The 19,412-nt window shown below is 37.2% G+C and overlaps 1 pseudogene; it reads right to left on the reverse strand.

Moving 5' to 3' along the window:
• Nucleotides 1–17,930: 17,930 nt before the first annotated feature.
• Nucleotides 17,931–18,917, reverse strand: LOC124510471 (glyceraldehyde-3-phosphate dehydrogenase-like; annotated as a pseudogene).
• Nucleotides 18,918–19,412: the final 495 nt, after the last annotated feature.

A 19,412-nucleotide genomic window follows, 5' to 3' on the forward strand; every position in this document is an offset into this window, starting at 1 on the left:
CTAACATTGGATACTAATTGGTCTTCAATTGTGATGATCTATTAGATAACACACAAGTGTATTATTTCCTTTAATGTAAGCTGAGGTCAATTTATTAAGTCAGTTGTTCCACAGACACCAGTCAAAACTTCAGTCTGATAAATGTGAAACCTCTGTTGATTTCTGTGAAGTTGATTGCCTAAATAATGTTTTCTTCTTTATTGGAAACAGTTCTTGAAATTATGGGTCTTCCACAAAGTCTACACAATATTGTTTATTTTTTAATTATCTTTTTAAGTTTTTATTTTAATTCCAGTTAGTTAACATGCACTGTTACATTAGTTTCAGGTGTACAATATAGTGATTTGACAATTTTGTACATCATTCTGGTGCTCATCACCACAAATGCACTCCTTAATCCCCATCACCTATTTCCTCCATTCCCCCACCCACAACCTCTCCAGTAACCATCAGTTTCTACTTACTAATTAAGAGTATGTTTCTCAATTTTTCTCTCTTTCCCCCCGTGCTTGCTTGTTTTGTTTCTTAAATTCCACATATGAGTGAAATCATAGGGTATTTGTTTTTCTCTGACTGATTTATTTTGTTTAATATTACACACTCTAGCAACATCCATGTCATCACAAATGGCAAGATTTCATTCTTTTTTGTGTAAACAATGCTGCTGTAAATATTGGGATGCATGTATACCTTGAGTTAGTGTTTTTGTGTTCTTTGAGTAAATACTTAACAGTGCTATTGTTGGGTTGTAAGGTAGTTCTATTTTTAACTTTTAGGAAATTCCATACTGTTTTCCAGAATGCACCAATTTGCATTCCCATCAAAAGTGCATGAGGATTCCTTTTTCTCCACATCCTCACCAACACTTGTTGTTTCTTGTGTTTTTGATTTTAGCCATTCTGATAGGTGTGAGGTAATATCTCATTGTAGTTTTGATTTGTATTTCTCTGATGATGAGTGATATTGAAATATTTTCATGAGTCTCTTGGCCATCTGTATTTCTTCTTTGGAAAAATGTCTATTTATATCTTCTGCCCAGTTTTAAATTGGATTATTTGGTTTGGGTGTTGACTTGTACATCTCTTTAGATATTTTGGATACTAACCATTTATCAGATATGTCATTTGTAAGTATCTTTTCCCATTCCATAAGTTGCCTTTTAGTTTTATTAATTGTTTCCTTCACAGCGTGAAAGTTTTTTATTTTGATGTAGTTCCAGTAGTTTATTTTTGTTTTGTTTCACTTGCCTCTGGAGACCTTTCTAGAAAATTTGCTAGAGCTAATGTCAGAGAAGTTACTGCCTGTATTTTCTTCTATGATTTTTATGGTTTCAGGCCTCACATTCAGATCTTTAATTCGTTTTGAATTTATTTTTGTGTATGGTGTAAGAAAGTGATCCATTTCTTTCTTTTGAATGTTGCTGTCCAGTTTTCCCAACACCATTTGTTTAAGACACAGTCTTTTTCCCATTGGATATTCTTTTCTGCTTTGTTGAAGATTAAATGACCTTATAACTGTGGGTTTATTTCTAGGTTTTCTATTATATTCCATTGATCTGTATATTGATTTTTTAAAGATGGAAGAGTTAAGATGGCAGAGAAGTAAGGGGAACCTGGGATTTCCTTGTCCCTCAAACACACCTGTGTTGAGGTCAGATCATTTGGAACACTCAGGAAATTGATTTGTGGAGAGGCAGAAGGGTCTCCACAGTTGGAGGGAGACGGCATGGCAATTGTTAGGTGTGTGGAAGAGAGAAAAATTAGGGGAAAGTATAATAACTGTGCTGTGGAAGGAAGGGAACCCTTTTACCTAGAGAGACAAAAGGGAGAGAAAGAAAGAGGAGTTGAAAGACTGCAGCATTGGGTTCAAACAAGAGGAAAACCTCTTGGGACCTGGACTGGGGAGCAAGAGATAATGAGTATTGTGGGTGTTTGTTTGTTTGTTTGTGTGCAAAGAACGTGTGGTCCTCAAACTCTGAGGTTTTAGAAGTGCAAGACTTTCTACAAAACAGAGCTGTGGTGTAAGCTCCTGGGAAGAAGAAGGATATGGCCCTAGAGTGCATAGTGTAGTGTAGGGATCTCCTGGGTCCCACTGGGAGACAACATTACCTTTCCTGGAGTACTTTTGAAGAGGGTATAATACCTCTCCAAGGAAGAAAGACCCATTTGCCAGCTAAGGGCCTTTCATTGACAGGGGACAGAGGCACTCACAGAGGGCAGATAACCTGGTTCCTGCTTTTAGCAGTGCTACATTACAGATTCCAAGCACTGCACAGCCATGGGACTGTTTTTCTGGGACAAAGGACATCAGACACAACACTGGAGAGGGTCAATTCAGGAGCAGAGGGACAGGTCTGTGTGGTGCCAAGTCCTTTGAAATTTTGGGTTTTGAATCCCAACCAGGTGCCAAAGGAAAAACGCAGGAGAGCTGTGGTACAGGGCACATTGACTGCCCTTGTTATTCTGTGAGGGTTTCCTGAACAGTGAAGTTGTGAGGTCTCCTGTCTGGGGACAAGAGAGTGGGGTAGCACCATTTCCTCCCTCAACACCAACATGGTGGGACTTCAGAGAGCAAAAACAGCAGACTCCAGTGGAGGCGGGATCACTTGCATCAAACCCCATTCTCCTGTGCGTGCAACTGTTTATTTCCTGGGGCAGGACGGTGGACTCTGAGTCATTATGGAGGGCCTCTCCTCCAGAAGACCAGCACAGGCAGCACTCCACATGCACCAAGTATATGGAAAATAGAGTGCTTCAAAGCACTCTAAAGCAGTTCAGGGGGAAATAGAATGAGGTTTACTTACTTTCTTCTTTTTTTCCCCTTTGGAACCATGCTTATAATTTTTTATTTGTTTGTTTTTCTTCCTTTTATCTTTTTTTGGGGATCGGGCTTCTTTTTTCTCTTTTTTTTCTTTTTCTTTGGAATCAGGCATATAGTTTTTTGATTATCTGCTTGGTTATTTTTATTTCATTTTCTTCTCTCTCTCTCTCTCTCTCTCTCTCTCTGGATTACACTTTTTTTTTACCTTTTTTCCCCAGACTTATTTTAACAAACAAATCAAAGCATACCTAGTTAAATGTCCAAACACTCCCCACTGCAAGCAATGAAGAACTCTGCAGAGGACTGAGCAGTGGGAAAGAACAGCCAAATGCAACAGCAGAATGCATACAACATACATTAGGAACACTTCCTGAAGTGCCAGGCCCTGGAAAGTGTATGACTTCTTCTTAATATAGGATTACATTCAGGTGCAAGAAGCATAACAAGCTTTAAAAACACACAAAAGACAGAAAGATAGCCAGAATGACAAGACAGAGGTATTATCCCCAAAAGAAAGGTCAAGAAGAAATCACAACCAGGGACTTGCTCAAAACAGATGTAAGCAATATATCTGTACAGGAATTTAGAACAACTGTCGTAAGACTATTAGCTGGGCTTGAAAAAAGCATAGAATACACCAGAGAAACCCTTGCTGCAGAGATCAAAATCTAAAAACTAGTCAGGCTGAAATTTAAAAAATGCTATAAATGAGATGCAAAACCGACTGGATATAGTTACAATTAGGATTGAAGAAGCAGAGGAGAGGATAGGTGATATTGAAGATAACATTACCGAAAATAATAAAGCTGAAAAAAAAGAGAGAAAGTAGCTATTACATCATGAAGAGAAACTTAAGGAGCTTAGGAATTCCATAAAGCAAAGTAATATCCATATCATAGGAGTCTCAGAAGAACAGTGGGAAAACGGAGCAGAAGGTTTATTTGAACAAATTATAGCTGATGACTTCCCTAATCTGGGGAAGGAAACAAGCATTCAAGTCCAAGAGACATAGAGAACTCCCTCAAAATCAACAAAAACGGGTCAAAATCATGACATATCATAATGAATGTGCAAAAGTCAAAGATAAAGAGAGATTTCTAAAAGTAGCTAAGGATAAAAGGTCCTTAACCTACAAGGCTAGACACAAGGTTAGCAGCAGACCTGTCCACTGATACTTGGAAGGTCAGAAGGGATTGTCAGGGACTATTCAACATAGTGAATGGGAAAAATATTCAGCCAATAATTATTTATCCAGTAAGACTATCATTCAGAATGGAAGGAGAGATAAAGAGTTTCCCAGACAAACAAAAACTAAAGGAGCTCATGGAAACTAAACCAGCCCTACAAGAAATTTTAAGGGGGACACTTTTAGTGAAAAAAAAAAAGGACAAAAGCAACAAAGACTGGAAAGGACCAGAGCACATCAACAGAAACACCAACTCTACAGGTAACACAACAGCACTAAATTCATATATTTCAATAATCACTCTGAATGTAAATGGACTAAATTATTCAAAGACATAGGGTACAAGAAAGGAATTTTAAAAAATCCATCTAAATGCTGCCTTTAGATCTAAAGACATCTGCACACTGAAAGTAAGGGGATGGAGAAACATCTATCATGCTAATGGACATCAAAAGAAAGCCAGAGAAACCATACGTTTATCACACAAGCTAGATTTTAAAACAAAGACTCTAATGAGAGATTAAAGGGCATTATAACATAATTAGGGAGTTTATCCATCAAGATGATCTAGCAATTATAAATATTTATGGCTTCAACTTGTTATCCATAAATATTTAAATCAATAATAAAAATAGAGAAACTCATTGATAATAGCACAATAATAGTAGGGGACTTTAAATACCCCACTTACAACAATGGACAGATCACCTAAGCAAAAAATCAACAAAGAAACAATGGTTTTGAATGAAACACTGGACCAGATGGACTTCACAGATATATTCCAAACATTTCATCCTAAAGGAGCAGAATACATTTTTCTCAAGTGTACATGAAACATTCACTAGAATAAATCACATACTGGGTCACAAATCAACCCTCAACAAGTACAAAAAGATCAAGATCATACCATGCATATTTTCAGATCACAGTGCTATGAAACTTGAAGTCAATCACAAGAAAAAAATTGGAAAACCCTCAAATAAATGGAAGTTAAAGAACATTCTACTAAAGAATGAATGGGTAAACCAGTAAATAAAAGAAGAAATTAAAAAAAAATACATGGAAGCAAATGGAAATGAAAAAAAGAGTCCAAAACCTTTGGGATGTAACAAAGTTAGTCCTAAGAAGGAAGTATATTGCAATTCAAGCCTATCTCAAGAAGCAAGATAGGTCCCAAATACACAATATAACCTTACACCTAAAAGAGCTGGAAAAGGAATAGCAAATAAAGCCTAAAGCCAGCAGAAGAAGAGAAATAATAAAGATTAGAGCAGAAGTAAATAATATAGAAACAGCAACAACAAAAATCAATAGAACAGATCAACAGAACTAAGGTCTGGTTCTTTTAAAGAATAAGCAACATTGATAAACCACTAGTCAGACATATCAAAAAGAACAGAGAAAGGACTCAAATAGATAAAGTCACAAATGAAAGTGGAAATATCACAACCAGCACCACAAAAAATAAAATATAAGGGAAAGTATGAAAAATTCTATGCCAACAAACTGGACAATCTGGAAGAAATGGACAAATTCCTAGAAACTCATGCACTACCAAAATTGAAACGGGAAGAAATGGAAAATTTGAACAGAGCCACAAACAGCAAAGAAACTGAATCAGTAATCAAAAATCTCCCAATAAACAAGAGTCCTGGGCCAGATGGCTTTCCAGATGCACTCTACCAGATATTTAAAGAAGAGTTAATACCTATTCATCTCAAACTGTTCCTAAAAATAGAAATGAAGGTTAACTTTCAAACTCATTCTATAAGACCAGCATTACCTTATTTCAAAACCAGACAAAGAACCCACTAAAAAAGAGAATTATAGGCCAATATCCATGATGAACATAGATGCAAAAATTCTCAACAAGATACTAGCAAATTGAATTCAACAGTACATTAAAAGGATTATTCACCATGATCAAGTTGGATTTATTCCTGGGCTGCAGGGTTGGTTTGTATTTGTAATTAAATCAATGTGATACACCACATTAGTAAAAGAAAGGATAAGAACCTTATGATCTTGTCAATAAATGCAGAAAAGACATTTGACAAAATACAGTATCCATTCTTGTTTAAAAATCTTTTAACACTTATTTATTATTGAGAGACAGAGCATGAGCATGGGAGGGGCAGAGAGAGAGGGAGACACAGAATCTGAAGCAGGCTCCAGGCTCCAAGCTGTCAGCATAGAGCCCGACGTGGGGCTCGAACTCACAAACCACGAGATCATGACCTGAGCTGAAGTTGGCCACTTAACCGACTGAGCCACCCAGGCACCCCTGCAGTATCCATTCTTGATAAAACTCCTCAACAAAGTAGGGATAGATGGAACATACCTAAACATCATAAATGGCATACATGAAATACCCACAGATACTATCATCCTCAGTGGGGAAAAGCTAAGAGCCTTTTCCCTACAATCAGGAGCAAGACAAGGATGTCCACTCTCCCTATTACTATTTAACATAGTATTGCAAGTCTTAGCCTCAGCAATCAGACAACAAAATGAAATGAAGGGCATACAAGTCAGCAAGGAAGAAGTAAAGCTTTCACAATTTGCAGATGACATGATAAAAAAAAAAAAACCCAAGACTCCACCCAAAAATTGCTAGAACTAATACATGAAATCAGCAAAGTTGCAAGATATAAAATCAATGTGCAGAAATTGGTTGCATTTTTACACCAATAATGAAGCAGCAGAAAAAGAAATCAAAGAATCAATCCCATTTGTAATTGCACCAAAACCCATAAGATACCTAGGAATACACCTAACTAAAGAGGTAAAAGATCTTCACTCTAAAATCTGTAGAACACTTAATTAAAGAAATTGAAAAGGACACAAAGAAATGGAAAAACATTCCATGCTCATGGATTAGAAGAACAAACATTGTTAAACTTTGCTAACCAAAGCAATCTACACATTTAATGCAATCCCTATCAAAAGGCCACCAGCATTTTTCACAGAGCTAGAACAAAAATCCTAAAATTTGTTTGGAACCACAAAAGACCTCAAATATTCAAAGCAATCCTGAAAAAGAAAAACAAAGCTGGAAGCATCACAATTCCAGTTTTCAAACTATATTACAATCTGGTAGTCATTAAGACAGTATAGTACTGGCACAAAAACAGATACACAGATCAGTGGAACAGAATAGAAAACCCAGAAATGGACCCACAATTATCAACTCACTTTTAACAAAGAATATCCAATCGAAAAAAGACAATCTCTTCAACAAATGGTGTTGAGAAAAGTAGACAACAACTTCCAGAAAAATGAAATTGGATCACTTTCTTACACCAGACACAAAAATAAATTCAAACTGGATGAAAGACCTATGTGTGAGAAAGGAAACCATCAAAATCCTAGAGAACACAGGCCCAACCTCTTCGACCTCGGCCAGAAGAACTTCTTACTAGAAAAGTTGCCAAAGGCAAGAGAAACAAAAGCAACTATGAACTATTGGGACTTCATCAAGATAAAAAGCTTCTGCACAGCAAAGGACACATTAAACAAAACTAAAAAAGCAGCCTAAGGAATGGGAGAAGATATTTGCAAATGACCTATCTGTTAGAGTTAGTATCCAAAATCTATAAAGACATTATCAAACTCAACACCCCCAAAACTAATAAACCAGTTAGGAAATGGGCAAAAGATATGAATAGACATTTTTGCAAAGAAGATCCAGATGGCTAACAGACGTGAAAAGATGCTCAACATCAGTCACCATCAGGGAAATACAAATTAAACCATCATGAGATACCACCTCATACCTCTCAGAATGGCTAAAAATAACAACACAAGAAAAAATAGGTGTTGCCAAGGATGTGGAAAAAGGGGAACTTTTTTGCACTATTGGTGGGAATGCACACTGGTGCAGTCACTATGGAGAACAGTATGGAGATTATTCAAAAAACTAAAAATAGAACTACCCTATCATCCAGCAGTTGCACTATTCAGTATTTACACAAAGAAAACAAAAATACGGATTCTAAAGGGTACATGTATCCCAATGTTTATAGCAGCATTGTCAGCAATAGCCAAACTATGGGGAGAACCCAAATGCCCATCGACTGATGAATGGATAAAGAAGATGTGGTATATATATATATATATATATATATATATACACACACACATACACACACACATATACATATATATATCCATATTCAGCTATACAATAGAATATTACTCAGCCATCAAAAGGAACGAAGTCTTGCCATTTGCAATGACTTGGCTGGAGCTAGAATGTATTATGCTAAGCAAAATAAATCAATCAGAGAAAGACAAATACCATATGATTTCACTCATATATGGAATTTAAGAAACAAAACAAATAAACATATGGGAAGGGAGGGTGGAAAGAGAAGAGAGGGAAATGAACCACAAGAGACTCTTAACAATAGAGAAGATACCAAGGATTGATGGAGGGAAGAGGGTGGGGGATGCGCTAGATGGGTGATCAGTATTAAGGAGGACATTTATGATGAGCACTAGATGTGGTATGTAAGTGATGAATCACTGAATTCTACTCCTGAAACCAATATTGTATATTAAATAACTAAAATTTAAATTAAAAGAACAACAATAAAGAAAAAGACAGAAGGAGCTTTTACTATATTTACATCCAACAGAACTTCACGAAGAACAATCCTTATTGCACAATCAGGTCCCTTGGTGGGCGAGGCATTTCACGTGGTGGAGTGGATTGGAAGGATTAGGACTGTATGGGGCATCAGTTCTTCCTGAGGGTAGCTTGGGGCTCCTCTAGCTCCCCCGCCCCCAACTTCCACGAGTTTATCTGTGTTTTTGTGTCAGTACCATACTGTTTTGATTACTACAGCTTTATAATATAACTTGAAGTTCAGAATTGTGATGCCTCCAGTTTTGCTTTTCTCTTTGAAGATTGCTTTGGCCATTCAGGGTCTTTGTGGTTCCATGCAAATTTCAGGATGGTTTGTTCTAGTTCTGTGAAAAATACTCTGGTATTAATAGGAATTGCATTAAATATGTAGATTGCTTTGGGCAGTGCAGACATTTTAAATGTTTGGTAGAATTCACCTGTGAAGCCATCTGGTCCTGGACTTCTGTTTGTTGGGATTTTTTTTTTTTTATTACTGTTTCAGTGTCTTTGGCAGTTTAAATTTTGGTCTGTTCAAATTTTCTATTTCTTACTGTTTCCGTTTTGGAAGTTCATATGTTCCTATGAATTTATCCATTTCTTCTAGTTTGTCCAATTTGTTGGCATTTAGTTTTTCAGAATACTCCTTATAATTGTTTGTATTTCTGTCATTTTGATTGCTATTTCTTTTCTCTCATTGAGATTTTATTCATTTGCTTTGTTTCTCTTTTTTTCTTGATAAGTCTGACTAGAGGTTTACTGATTTTATTGATTTTTTCAAAGAACCAGTTCCTGGTTTTATTGATTTGTTGTATTGATTTTTTAGTTTCTATACCTTTTATTTCTGCTCTAATCTTTATTATTTCCTTCTTTCTGCTTGTTTTGGGTTTTGTTTGTTGTTCATGCTCTATGTCCTTTTGGTGTGAGATTCAGTTGTTTATTTGAGATGTTTCTTGCTTCTTGAGGTAGGCCTGTACTGCTATATACTTCCCTCTTAGGACCACTTTTGCTGCATTCCAAAGATTTTGGACCACTGTGCTTTTATTTTCATTTGTTTCCATGTATTTTTTAAATTTTTTCTTTATTTCTTGGTTGATTGATTTATTGTTTAGTAACATGTTATTTAGCTTACATGTATTTGTAGTCTTAACAGATTTCTTTCTTGATTTCTAGTTTCATAGCATTGTGATCAGAAAAGGTACAGAGTAGGACTTTGATCTTCTAGAATTTGTTGATGCTTCTTTTGTGGCCTAATATGTGATCTGGAGAATGTTGCATGTGCACTTGAATGTGTATTCTGCTGTTTTAGGATGGACTGTTCTGAATATATGTTAAATCCATCTGGCTCAGTATGCAATTCAGTCATTGTTTCCTTGTTGATTTTCTGTTTAGATGATCTGCCCATTGATGTAAGTGGGTGTTAACATCCTACACTGTTATGGTATTATTATCAATTAGTTCCTTCATGTTTGCTATTAGCCTTTTTATGTATTTGGGTATTTCCATGTTGGGTGCATAAATACTTGCAATTGTTAGATATTCTTGCTGGATTGTCCCCTTTATTATGATATAGTGTCTTTCCTCACTTCTTGTTACACTCTTGGTTTCAAAATCTAGTTTGTCTGATATAAGTATTGCTACTCTGGATTTCTTTTGATATCTATTTGCATGGTAAGTGTTTCTCCATCCCCTCCTTTCAATCTGCAGGTGTCCTTAGGTCTGAAATGAGTCAGTCAACTGTAGGCAGCATATTGACGGATCTTGTTTTTTGTTTTGATTTGTTTTGTTTGTTTAATCTATTGTGTTACACTATGCCTTTTGATTGGAGCATTTATTCCATTAACATTCAAAGTATTATTGATAGATATGTATTTATTGCCATTTTATGACTTGTTATGTGGTTGTTTCTAAAGATTTTCTCCAATCACGTGTTGTCTTTCTCTTTCAGGGTTTACTGGTTTTTTTTAGTGATGTATCTGCATTTATTTATCTTTATTTTTCTCATATTTGTTAGTGGTTTTTCATTTGTGTTTACCATTAGGTGTGTGTATATCATCTTCTGCTTACAGCAGTCTGTATTAAGTTGATAGTCATTTAGGTTTGAACCCATTCTTTTCTCCTCTCCTCCCCACGTGTTAAGTATATGGTATCATATTTTACATCCTTTTTTTTTGTGAGTTCTCTGACATATTTTTTATAGAAAAAAATATTTTTACTATTTTTGTGTTTCCTAGTTTCATACTGTCATGTTTGGCTTTTTTTTTTCATCCAAAAAATCCCTTTTAATATTTCTTACAGGGCTGGTTTAGTGGTCATGAACTCCTTCAGTTTTTGCTTGTCTGGAAACTCTTTATCTCTCCTATTCTGAATGATAGCTTTGCTAGATAGAATATTCTTGACTGCAGATTTTTGCCATTCAGCACTTTGAATATATGATGCCACTCCCTCTGGCTTGGAAAATTTCTGCTAAAAAATCCCCTGATATCCTATTGGGATTTCCCTTGTATAGTACTATCTTCTTATGTCTTTCTGCTCTTAAAGTTTTTTTCTTTGTCGCTATATTTTGCCAATTTAATTGCAAAATGTCTTGATGTGTATCTGCTTTTGTTGATTTTGATGGAGATTCTCTGTGCCTCCTGGATCCGGATGTCTGTTTCCTTCTCCAAATTAGGGAAGTTTTCAGCTATTATTTCTTCAAATGAAATTTCTGCCACCTTTTCTCTCTCTTCTTCTTCTGTGACTCCTATAATACAAATGTTATTACATTTGATGCAATCACTGACTTCCTAAAAGCTATTCTCTTCAGTTTCACTTAATTACTTTGCGGAGGGGAAGATGGCGGCATAGGAGGACGCTGGGCTCACCGCATCCTGCTGATCACTTAGATTCCACCTACACCTGCCTAAATAACCCAGAAAACCGCCAGAAGACTAGCAGAACGGATTCTCTGGAGCCAAACACAGACGAGAGGCTCACGGAAGAGGGTAGGAAGGGCGGAGAGGTGGTGCGTACTACACGACTGGCGGGAGGGAGCTGGGGGAGAGGGGCAGCACGCCAGCCAAGCAGAGACCCCGAGTCTGGCTTGCAAAAGTGGAGAGACCGGAGGAAGTGTGTTCAGACAGTGAGCAGGACTTAACATCTTGAAGGTTATAAGTTAACAGCTCTGCTCAGAGAGCAGGAAGGCTGGAGGACAATGGGAGGGAGAGTTGTTGAGGCCCGGGATGACAGAGTTCAGCTTGGCAGGGAACAAAGGTGCTCACCAGCGCCATCTCCCTCACCCATCCCCCCAGCCAAAATCCCAAAGGGAACCAGTTCCTGCCAGGGAACTTGCTTGCCTGAATGTGCCATGTTTTAACTAGGTGTGCTCTGGTCTGTTTGTTAATCAACATCTGTCATTGTCATTGGAACTGAAGCTCCACAAATCTTTTGAGTCAAGAGAGGTGGTGTTGGCAGGAGTTTGTGCCTATCTTCTTGGGGAGAGGGGCCACCTCTCTGGTACTGAGGAAGGGCTGTTCCACCAGGGCCTAGGGGAGGCAGGACTTGGTATAAGTAAGGCAGGTAGTTAGTGTTTGCTCTGTTGCCACAGATGGCTTTGCTGATTGCCACAAGTGCCTCTGTGCTTATGCTGAGGTGTCAGGGAAGGAAGTAGCACCAGCCGGTTCCTTTGTTCTAGAGGGGTCTCTCTGGGAACACTGTCTCTCTGGGACAGCTCCAAGGTAAGCAAATAACCTCCTTACTGTGTGCCCCAGGCGATCTCTAGATTGCTGTTTCCACACACTATATGCCTGCTGGTTGTTTGCCTGACTTCTTTCCAAGAGCAACACAATTTGGTTGTCTGGATATCATATATCTACAGTGAAAGCAGATGAATGTGTCAGATGTTTTTCCCTTTTTACTAGCTGATCAAGATCTTCAGTTCATGGCTGATCGGCCATCATGTCATAGATGTTAGTCAGCCACATGCAGTGTTTTCAGTCTTTGGAACACAAATCCACACCCACACAGATCTGGGGCTTTACATCTTTGGGATATTGTTTCCTCACTCAGTAATCAGGGAGTTTAGAGTTCAGGGCTTTAGGCTTCAAAACCACCAGAGACTGAGAGGGCTGTAGATTACTCTCAACTGACATGGCATCCCTGAGACTAGTCTGCGTTTAGATGCACCAAGCCAGTGAAGTCTGTAAGAAGCTCCGTTGGTTTCACAGTTTATCACTCACCTTTTACAGCCAGAAGCCAAGAGCAAAATGGGTATTAGACTGCCCAAAGATTCACTGTATTAAGTACTCAAGTGTCTTAAATGGAGTGTAGAAACTGCAGGTCATAATCTTCCCTTATCTCTACTAGGTTTAATTTGTTTCTCTATAAGGAATACATTTCATAGATAATTGCCTCTATTCTCTCTCCACAACCGTTTTGAAAATACCATGCTTTCTTCTTATAACAGCTGATAAGTTATTAGTAATAAAGAATTCTGCCTTTTCATTCTTAACTCATTTGAAACGCAATATATTTGAATACTTTAACATTCACCCTCAAACTAATCTTCTTCGGAAACATATCCCAGAAAGTCCAAAGTAAATGGAACTTTTTGGTAAATCAGACTTTTTATTTAGGTCAGGACTTAGAGATATTTTAATCTCTTAGGGCATAAAAGAATTTATAAATTATTTTAAACCAATGAAGAGTAGTATTTATGTATTTTGAATGTTAGCAACATCACCTTTACTGGAATGGGGAAAAGAGAATACATTTTGAAAGAAATACAAGAAAATGCATCCACAGTCCCACCAATTGGAGTTAAGCATATTAACTTTTTAGCATATTTATTTCTGTTTTTCCCCCCTCAGGTTAAAAAAAATGCACATTATAAATGAACATACAAAAATTTCTTGAAAAATTAGAACGTTACTCCTATTTCCAAGTAAACTTTTATCTTCACCATCATCTCTGTCATGATCCATATTGATTCAACCTCCAAGTACAGACAATTGCTTTATCAGAATGTTTCTATGCACTTTTATACACACCACACACACACACACACACACAAACAGAAAGTGTTTTTTTTTCTGAGTTTTTTTTAAACATAAAATAGTTGCACACTTGATTTATCAGCTTACTTTTGCATTCAACATTATTTTTGAGGGCTCTCTGTATTGGTGAATACAGACAGAATAATTCACTCTTATAACAATTGAATGATAATCCATGGTATTTAATTTCATTATTTCCCTATTGCATTGTGAGGTTACTTTATTTTCTTTTCCGTAATAAAGCATATGAAATGTTAACCTTTGTCTCTGTCTCCTTATCCAAATGTATTTCTTTAATCCAGAGACCTGAGAGTAGAATTGATGAGAGATTGGGTATATACATTTTCACATTTAATACATACAACCAAATTGCTTGCAGAATGGTTGTAATGATTTTTACTCCCATCAGGGAAGTGTTGGAGAATGTGGATTTGTATACTCTCACCAATATTTAACACAGTTGGATATTAAAACATTGCCCTTCCAGAAAGATGAAAAATAATTATCATTACTTTATTTGTTAATTTAAACTTAATTTAAATTTTAGTCAGTTAACATACTGTGCAATATTGGTTTTAGGAGTGGAATTCAGCGATTCATCAATTACATACAACACCCAGGACTCATCACAACAGGTGCCCTCCTCAGTCAGTACCCATCACCTACCCAGCCCATCTCCTACCCAACTCCCTCCATCACTCCTCAGTATGTTCATTTCCCTTTCTTCTCTTTCCAACTCCTCTTCCCATATCTTCATCTGATTTGTTTCTTAAATTCCACATATGAATGAAATCATATGGTATATGTCTTTCTCTGATTGACTTATTTAGCTTAGCATAATACGTTCTAGCTCCATCCAAGTCATTGCAAATGGCAAGATTTCATTGTTTTTGATGGCTGAGTACATTGTGTGTGTGTGTGTGTGTGTGTGTGTATAATGGATACCTATAGTTATTTATAGTTAATTTGTATTCCCACCAACAGTGCAAGAGCATTCCCCTTTCTCTGCATCCTCACCAACACCTGTTGTTTCTTTTGTTGTTAATTTTAGCCATTCTGAGAAGTGTGGGGTGATATCTCACCATGGTTTTGATTTGTATTTCCCTAATGGTGATTGATGTTGAGCATCCTTTTGTGTGTCTGTTAGCTATCTGGATGTCTTCTTTGGAAGTGTCTACTTATGTCTTTGGCCCATTTCTTAATTGGGTTATTCGTTTTTTTGGAGTGTTGAGTTTGATATGTACTCATAGATTTTGGGTACTATCCCCTTATCAGATATGTCATTTGCAAATACCTTCTCCCATTCCTTAGGCTGACTTTTAGTTTTGTTGTTTCCTTCACTGCGCAGAAGCTTTTTATCTTGATGAGGTTCCAAAAATTCATTTTTCCTTTTGTTTCCCTTGCCTCCCGAGACATATCTAGTAAAAAGTTGTTCCAGCCAAGGTCAAAGAGGTAGCTGCCTGTGTTTCTATATCCACTCATCTATTGATGGGCACTTAGGCTGCTTCCATAATTTGGCTAGAGCAAATGACATTGCACTAAGCATAGGGGTGCATATATCTTTTCCAATTAGTGTTTCTGTATTCTTTGAGTAAATACTCAGTAGTAGAAATATAGGATCATAGGGTAGTTCTATTTTTGACTTTTTGAAGAAACTCCATACTGTTTTCCACAATGGCTATACTAGTTTGCATTCCCACCAACAGTGCATGAAGGTTCCTTTTTCTCCACATCCTTGTCAATACCTGTTTCTTGTGTGTTTTGTTTTTTTTTTTATTTTAGCCATTCTGGCAGGGGTGAGGTGATATCTCATTGTGGTTTTGATTTGCATTTCCCTGGTGATGAGTGATGTTGAACATCTTTTCATGTGTCTGTTGGCCACCTGGATGTCTTCTTTGGAGAAAAGTGTTATACCTTTTTCTCATTTTTAAGTAGATTATTTTTGGTGTTGACTTGTATAAGTTCTTTATATATTTTGGATACTAACCTTTTTTCAGATATGTCATTTGCAAATATTTTCTCCCATTCCATAAGTTACCTTTTAGTTTTGCTGATTGTTTCCTTTGCTTCCTCCTTGTGCAGAAGCTTTTTATTTTGATGTAGTCCTAATAATTTATGTTGTTTTTGTTTCCTTTGCTTGAGGAGACATATTTAGAAAAATGTTATGGCTGATGTCAAAGAAATTACTGCCTGAGCTCTCTTTTAGGATTTTTATGGTTTCAGGTCTCAAATTTAGGTCTTTAACCCATTTTTAATTTATTTTTGTATATGGTGTAAGTGGTGCAGTTGCGTTCTTTTGCATGCGGCTGTCCAGTTTTGCCAACACCACTTGTTGATGAGGCTTTCTTTTTTCCACTGCAAATTCTTGCCTCTTTTGTGGAAGATTCATTGACCATATAATGGTGGCTTTATTTCTGGGCTCTCTATTCTGTTCTATTGATCTATGTGTCTATTTCTGTGCCAGTATCATACTGTTTTGATCACTACATTGATCAAAGTTGTAATATAACTTCAAGTCTGGGATCGTGATTGCTCCTATTTTGTTGTCTTTCAAGATTGCTTTGGCTATTTGGAGTCTTTGTGGTTCCGTAAAAAAATTAGGACTATTTTTTCTAGCTCTGTGAAATATATTCTGTTTTTATTTTGATAGTGATTGCATTAAATATGTAGATTGCTTTGGGCAGTTTGACATTTTAACAATATTTGTTTTTGCAATCCATGAGCATGCAATAGCCTTCCATTTGTTTGTATCATCTTCAGTTTCTTTCATCAATGTTTTCTAGTTTTCAGAGTTAACATTTTTCACATTCTTGGTTAAGTTTATTCCTAGATATTTTATCATTTTGTGTGTAATTATAAATGGACTGTTTTCTTACTTTCTTTTTTTTAGTGTATTATTTCTTTCATTATTAGTGTATTTTTTGTTAGATTTTTATTAGTGTATTATTTCTTTTATTATTAGTGTATAGAAATGCAATGGATTTCTGTATATTGATTTTGCATCCTGTGACCTTACTAAATTTATCAGTTTTAGCAGGTTTCCTTTCTTTCTTTCTTCCTTCCTTTTCTTTCTTTCTTTCTTTCTTTCTTTCTTTCTTCTTTCTGGTTTTCTCTGTAGAGTATCATGTCATGTGCAGATAGTGAAAGTTTTACTTCTTCTTGACCAATTTGGGTTTATTTTATTTCTTTTTTGTTGTCTGATTTCTGTGGCTAGAACTTCCAGTGCTATGTAGAATAAAAGTGGTGAGAGTTGACATCCTTTTCTTATTCTTGACTTTAGGGGAAAAGTTCTGAGGTTTTCCTCATTGAGAATGATGTTCGCTGTGGGCTTTTCATATATGATCTTAATTATGTTGAGATATCCCCACTCTAAATTTGCTTTGTTAAGGACTGGAATTTTTTTCATGAATGGATGTTGTATTTTGTCAAATACTTTTTCTGTGTCTATTGAAATGATTGTATGGTTTTATTCGTTCTCCTGTTTATGCGATAAATGACATTGATCTGTTAATATTGAAATATCCTTGCATCTCAGCAATAAATTCCACTTGGTCATGGTGAATATTTTTTAATATATTGTTAGATTTAGTTTGCTCATATTTTGTTGAATATTTTTATATCTATGTTCATCAGAGACAAGAGCATGTGTTTCTTTTTTTGTGGTGTCTTTATTTGGTTTTCATATCAGGGTAATGATGACCTCAGAGAATGTATTTGAAAGCTTTATTTCCTTTTCTATTTTTTGGAATAATTTGAGGGAATAGTTATTAACTCTGCTTTGAACATTTGGTAGAATTCACCTGTGAAGACATCTGGTCCTGTACTTTTTTTTTTGTTGGAAGTTTTGGATTACTGATTCAATTTCATTGTTGATAATCAATCCGTTCAAGTTTTCTATTTTTTCCTGCTTCAGTTTTGGTAGGTTATATGTTTCTAGGAATTTTTCCATTTCTTTCAGGTTATCAATTTGTGGGCATATCATTTTTCTTAATATTTTCTTATAATTCTTTGTATTTCTGTGATGTTGGTTATTTTCCCTCCTTCATTTCATTTTTTTGAAGACAGTACCATATACTCTATTGATCATACATGACAAGGTAGGAATCCCCAAGCTCCTCCCCTTCCTCAGAGGGTCTACAATATAAACTGTGGAGGTTGGGAGCTTCTCAGTATGTTGGCAGATGAGTTGGGGCAAGGACTCCCCAGCAACTGAGGGCCTCTGTCTTCCTCTTGCTCTTGTTGAGGCTGGTGGTCCAGGGGGGTCTTACTCCTTGGAGGCCATGTGGACCATAAGGTCCACCACCCAGTTGCTGAAGCCAAATTCACTGTGTCAAGGAAACGAGCTTGACACAGTGGTCATTGAGAGCAATGCCAGTCCCAGCATCAAACGTGTAAGAGTGAGTGTTACTGTGAAAGTCTCAGTAGACAACCTGGTCCTCGGTGTAGTCCAGGATGCCCTTGAAGGGGCCCTCTGATGCCCGCTTCACCACTTCCTTGATGTCATTGTATTTGGCAGCTTTCTCCAGGCAGGGGGTCACATCCATGATTGACATGTTGAGGGTGGGTACGTGTAAGGCCATGCCAGTCAGTTTCCCATTGAGCTCAGGGATGACCTTGTTTACAGTCTTGACTGTACCAATAGAAGCAGGGATGATGTTCTGGACAGCACATCTATCATTACACAGTTTCCCAGAGGGGGTGTCCACAGTCTTCTGGGTGGCAGTGATAGCATGGACTTTGGTCATGAGTCCCTCTAGGATGCTGAAGTTGTTATGAATGACCTTGGTCAGAGAGGCCAAGCAGTTGGTGGTGCAGGAAGTATCTTGACAGAATTGTCAGACTTCTCATGATTCAAAACGATCACAAACATGGGGCATCAGCAGAAGGAAAAGAGATAATGACCCTCTTGGCTCCACCCTTCAAGTGAGCCCCAGGCTTCTCCATGGTAGTGAAGACCCCAGTGAATTCCACAATATACTCAGCACCAGCATCACACCATTTGATATTTGTGGGATCTTGCTCCTGGAAGATGTAGCTGGGCTTTCCACTGATGAAAGTTTCCTGTTCTTGGCCTTGTCTGTGCTGTGGAACTTGCCGTGGGTGGAATCATAGTGTGGAACATGTAGACCATGTTGCTGAAGTCAAGGAAGGGGTTATTGATTGCAACAATATACACTTTTCCAGTATCAAAAGCAGCCTTGGAACCAGGCCCCCCAATATGGCCAAATCTGTTTACTCGAACCTTCACCATCATGTATCAGGGACATGGCTGGCACTGCACCAAAAGATGCACCTATCTGTCAAATGGGAAAGAGCAGAGAGCCTATCCTCTTTTGTTTCTAATTTTGTTTTTTTGGCTCCTTTTTTATTTTTATGACTCTGGTTAAAGGCTTATCAATTTTGTTGATATTTTCAAAGAACCAGCTCCTGGTTTCATTCATCTCTTCTATTTTTAAATTTTTTTTTTCAACATTTATTTATTTTTGGGACAGAGAGAGACAGAGCATGAACGGGGGAGGGGCAGAGAGAGGGAGACACAGAATCGGAAACAGGCTCCAGGCTCCGAGCCATCAGCCCAGAGCCCGACGCGGGGCTCGAACTCACGGACCGCGAGATCGTGACCTGGCTGAAGTCGGACGCTTAACCTACTGCGCCACCCAGGCGCCCCGATCTCTTCTATTTTTAAAATTTTATTTTCTATTTTGTTTATTTCTGTTCTAATATTTATTATTTCTTCCCTTCTGCT

The sequence above is a fragment of the Lynx rufus genome, unplaced genomic scaffold (assembly GCF_022079265.1).
Source record: "Lynx rufus isolate CCGP_SWC_20201006 ecotype Redwood Valley unplaced genomic scaffold, mLynRuf1.p SCAF_15, whole genome shotgun sequence".
NCBI classification, from domain to species: domain Eukaryota; kingdom Metazoa; phylum Chordata; class Mammalia; order Carnivora; family Felidae; genus Lynx; species Lynx rufus.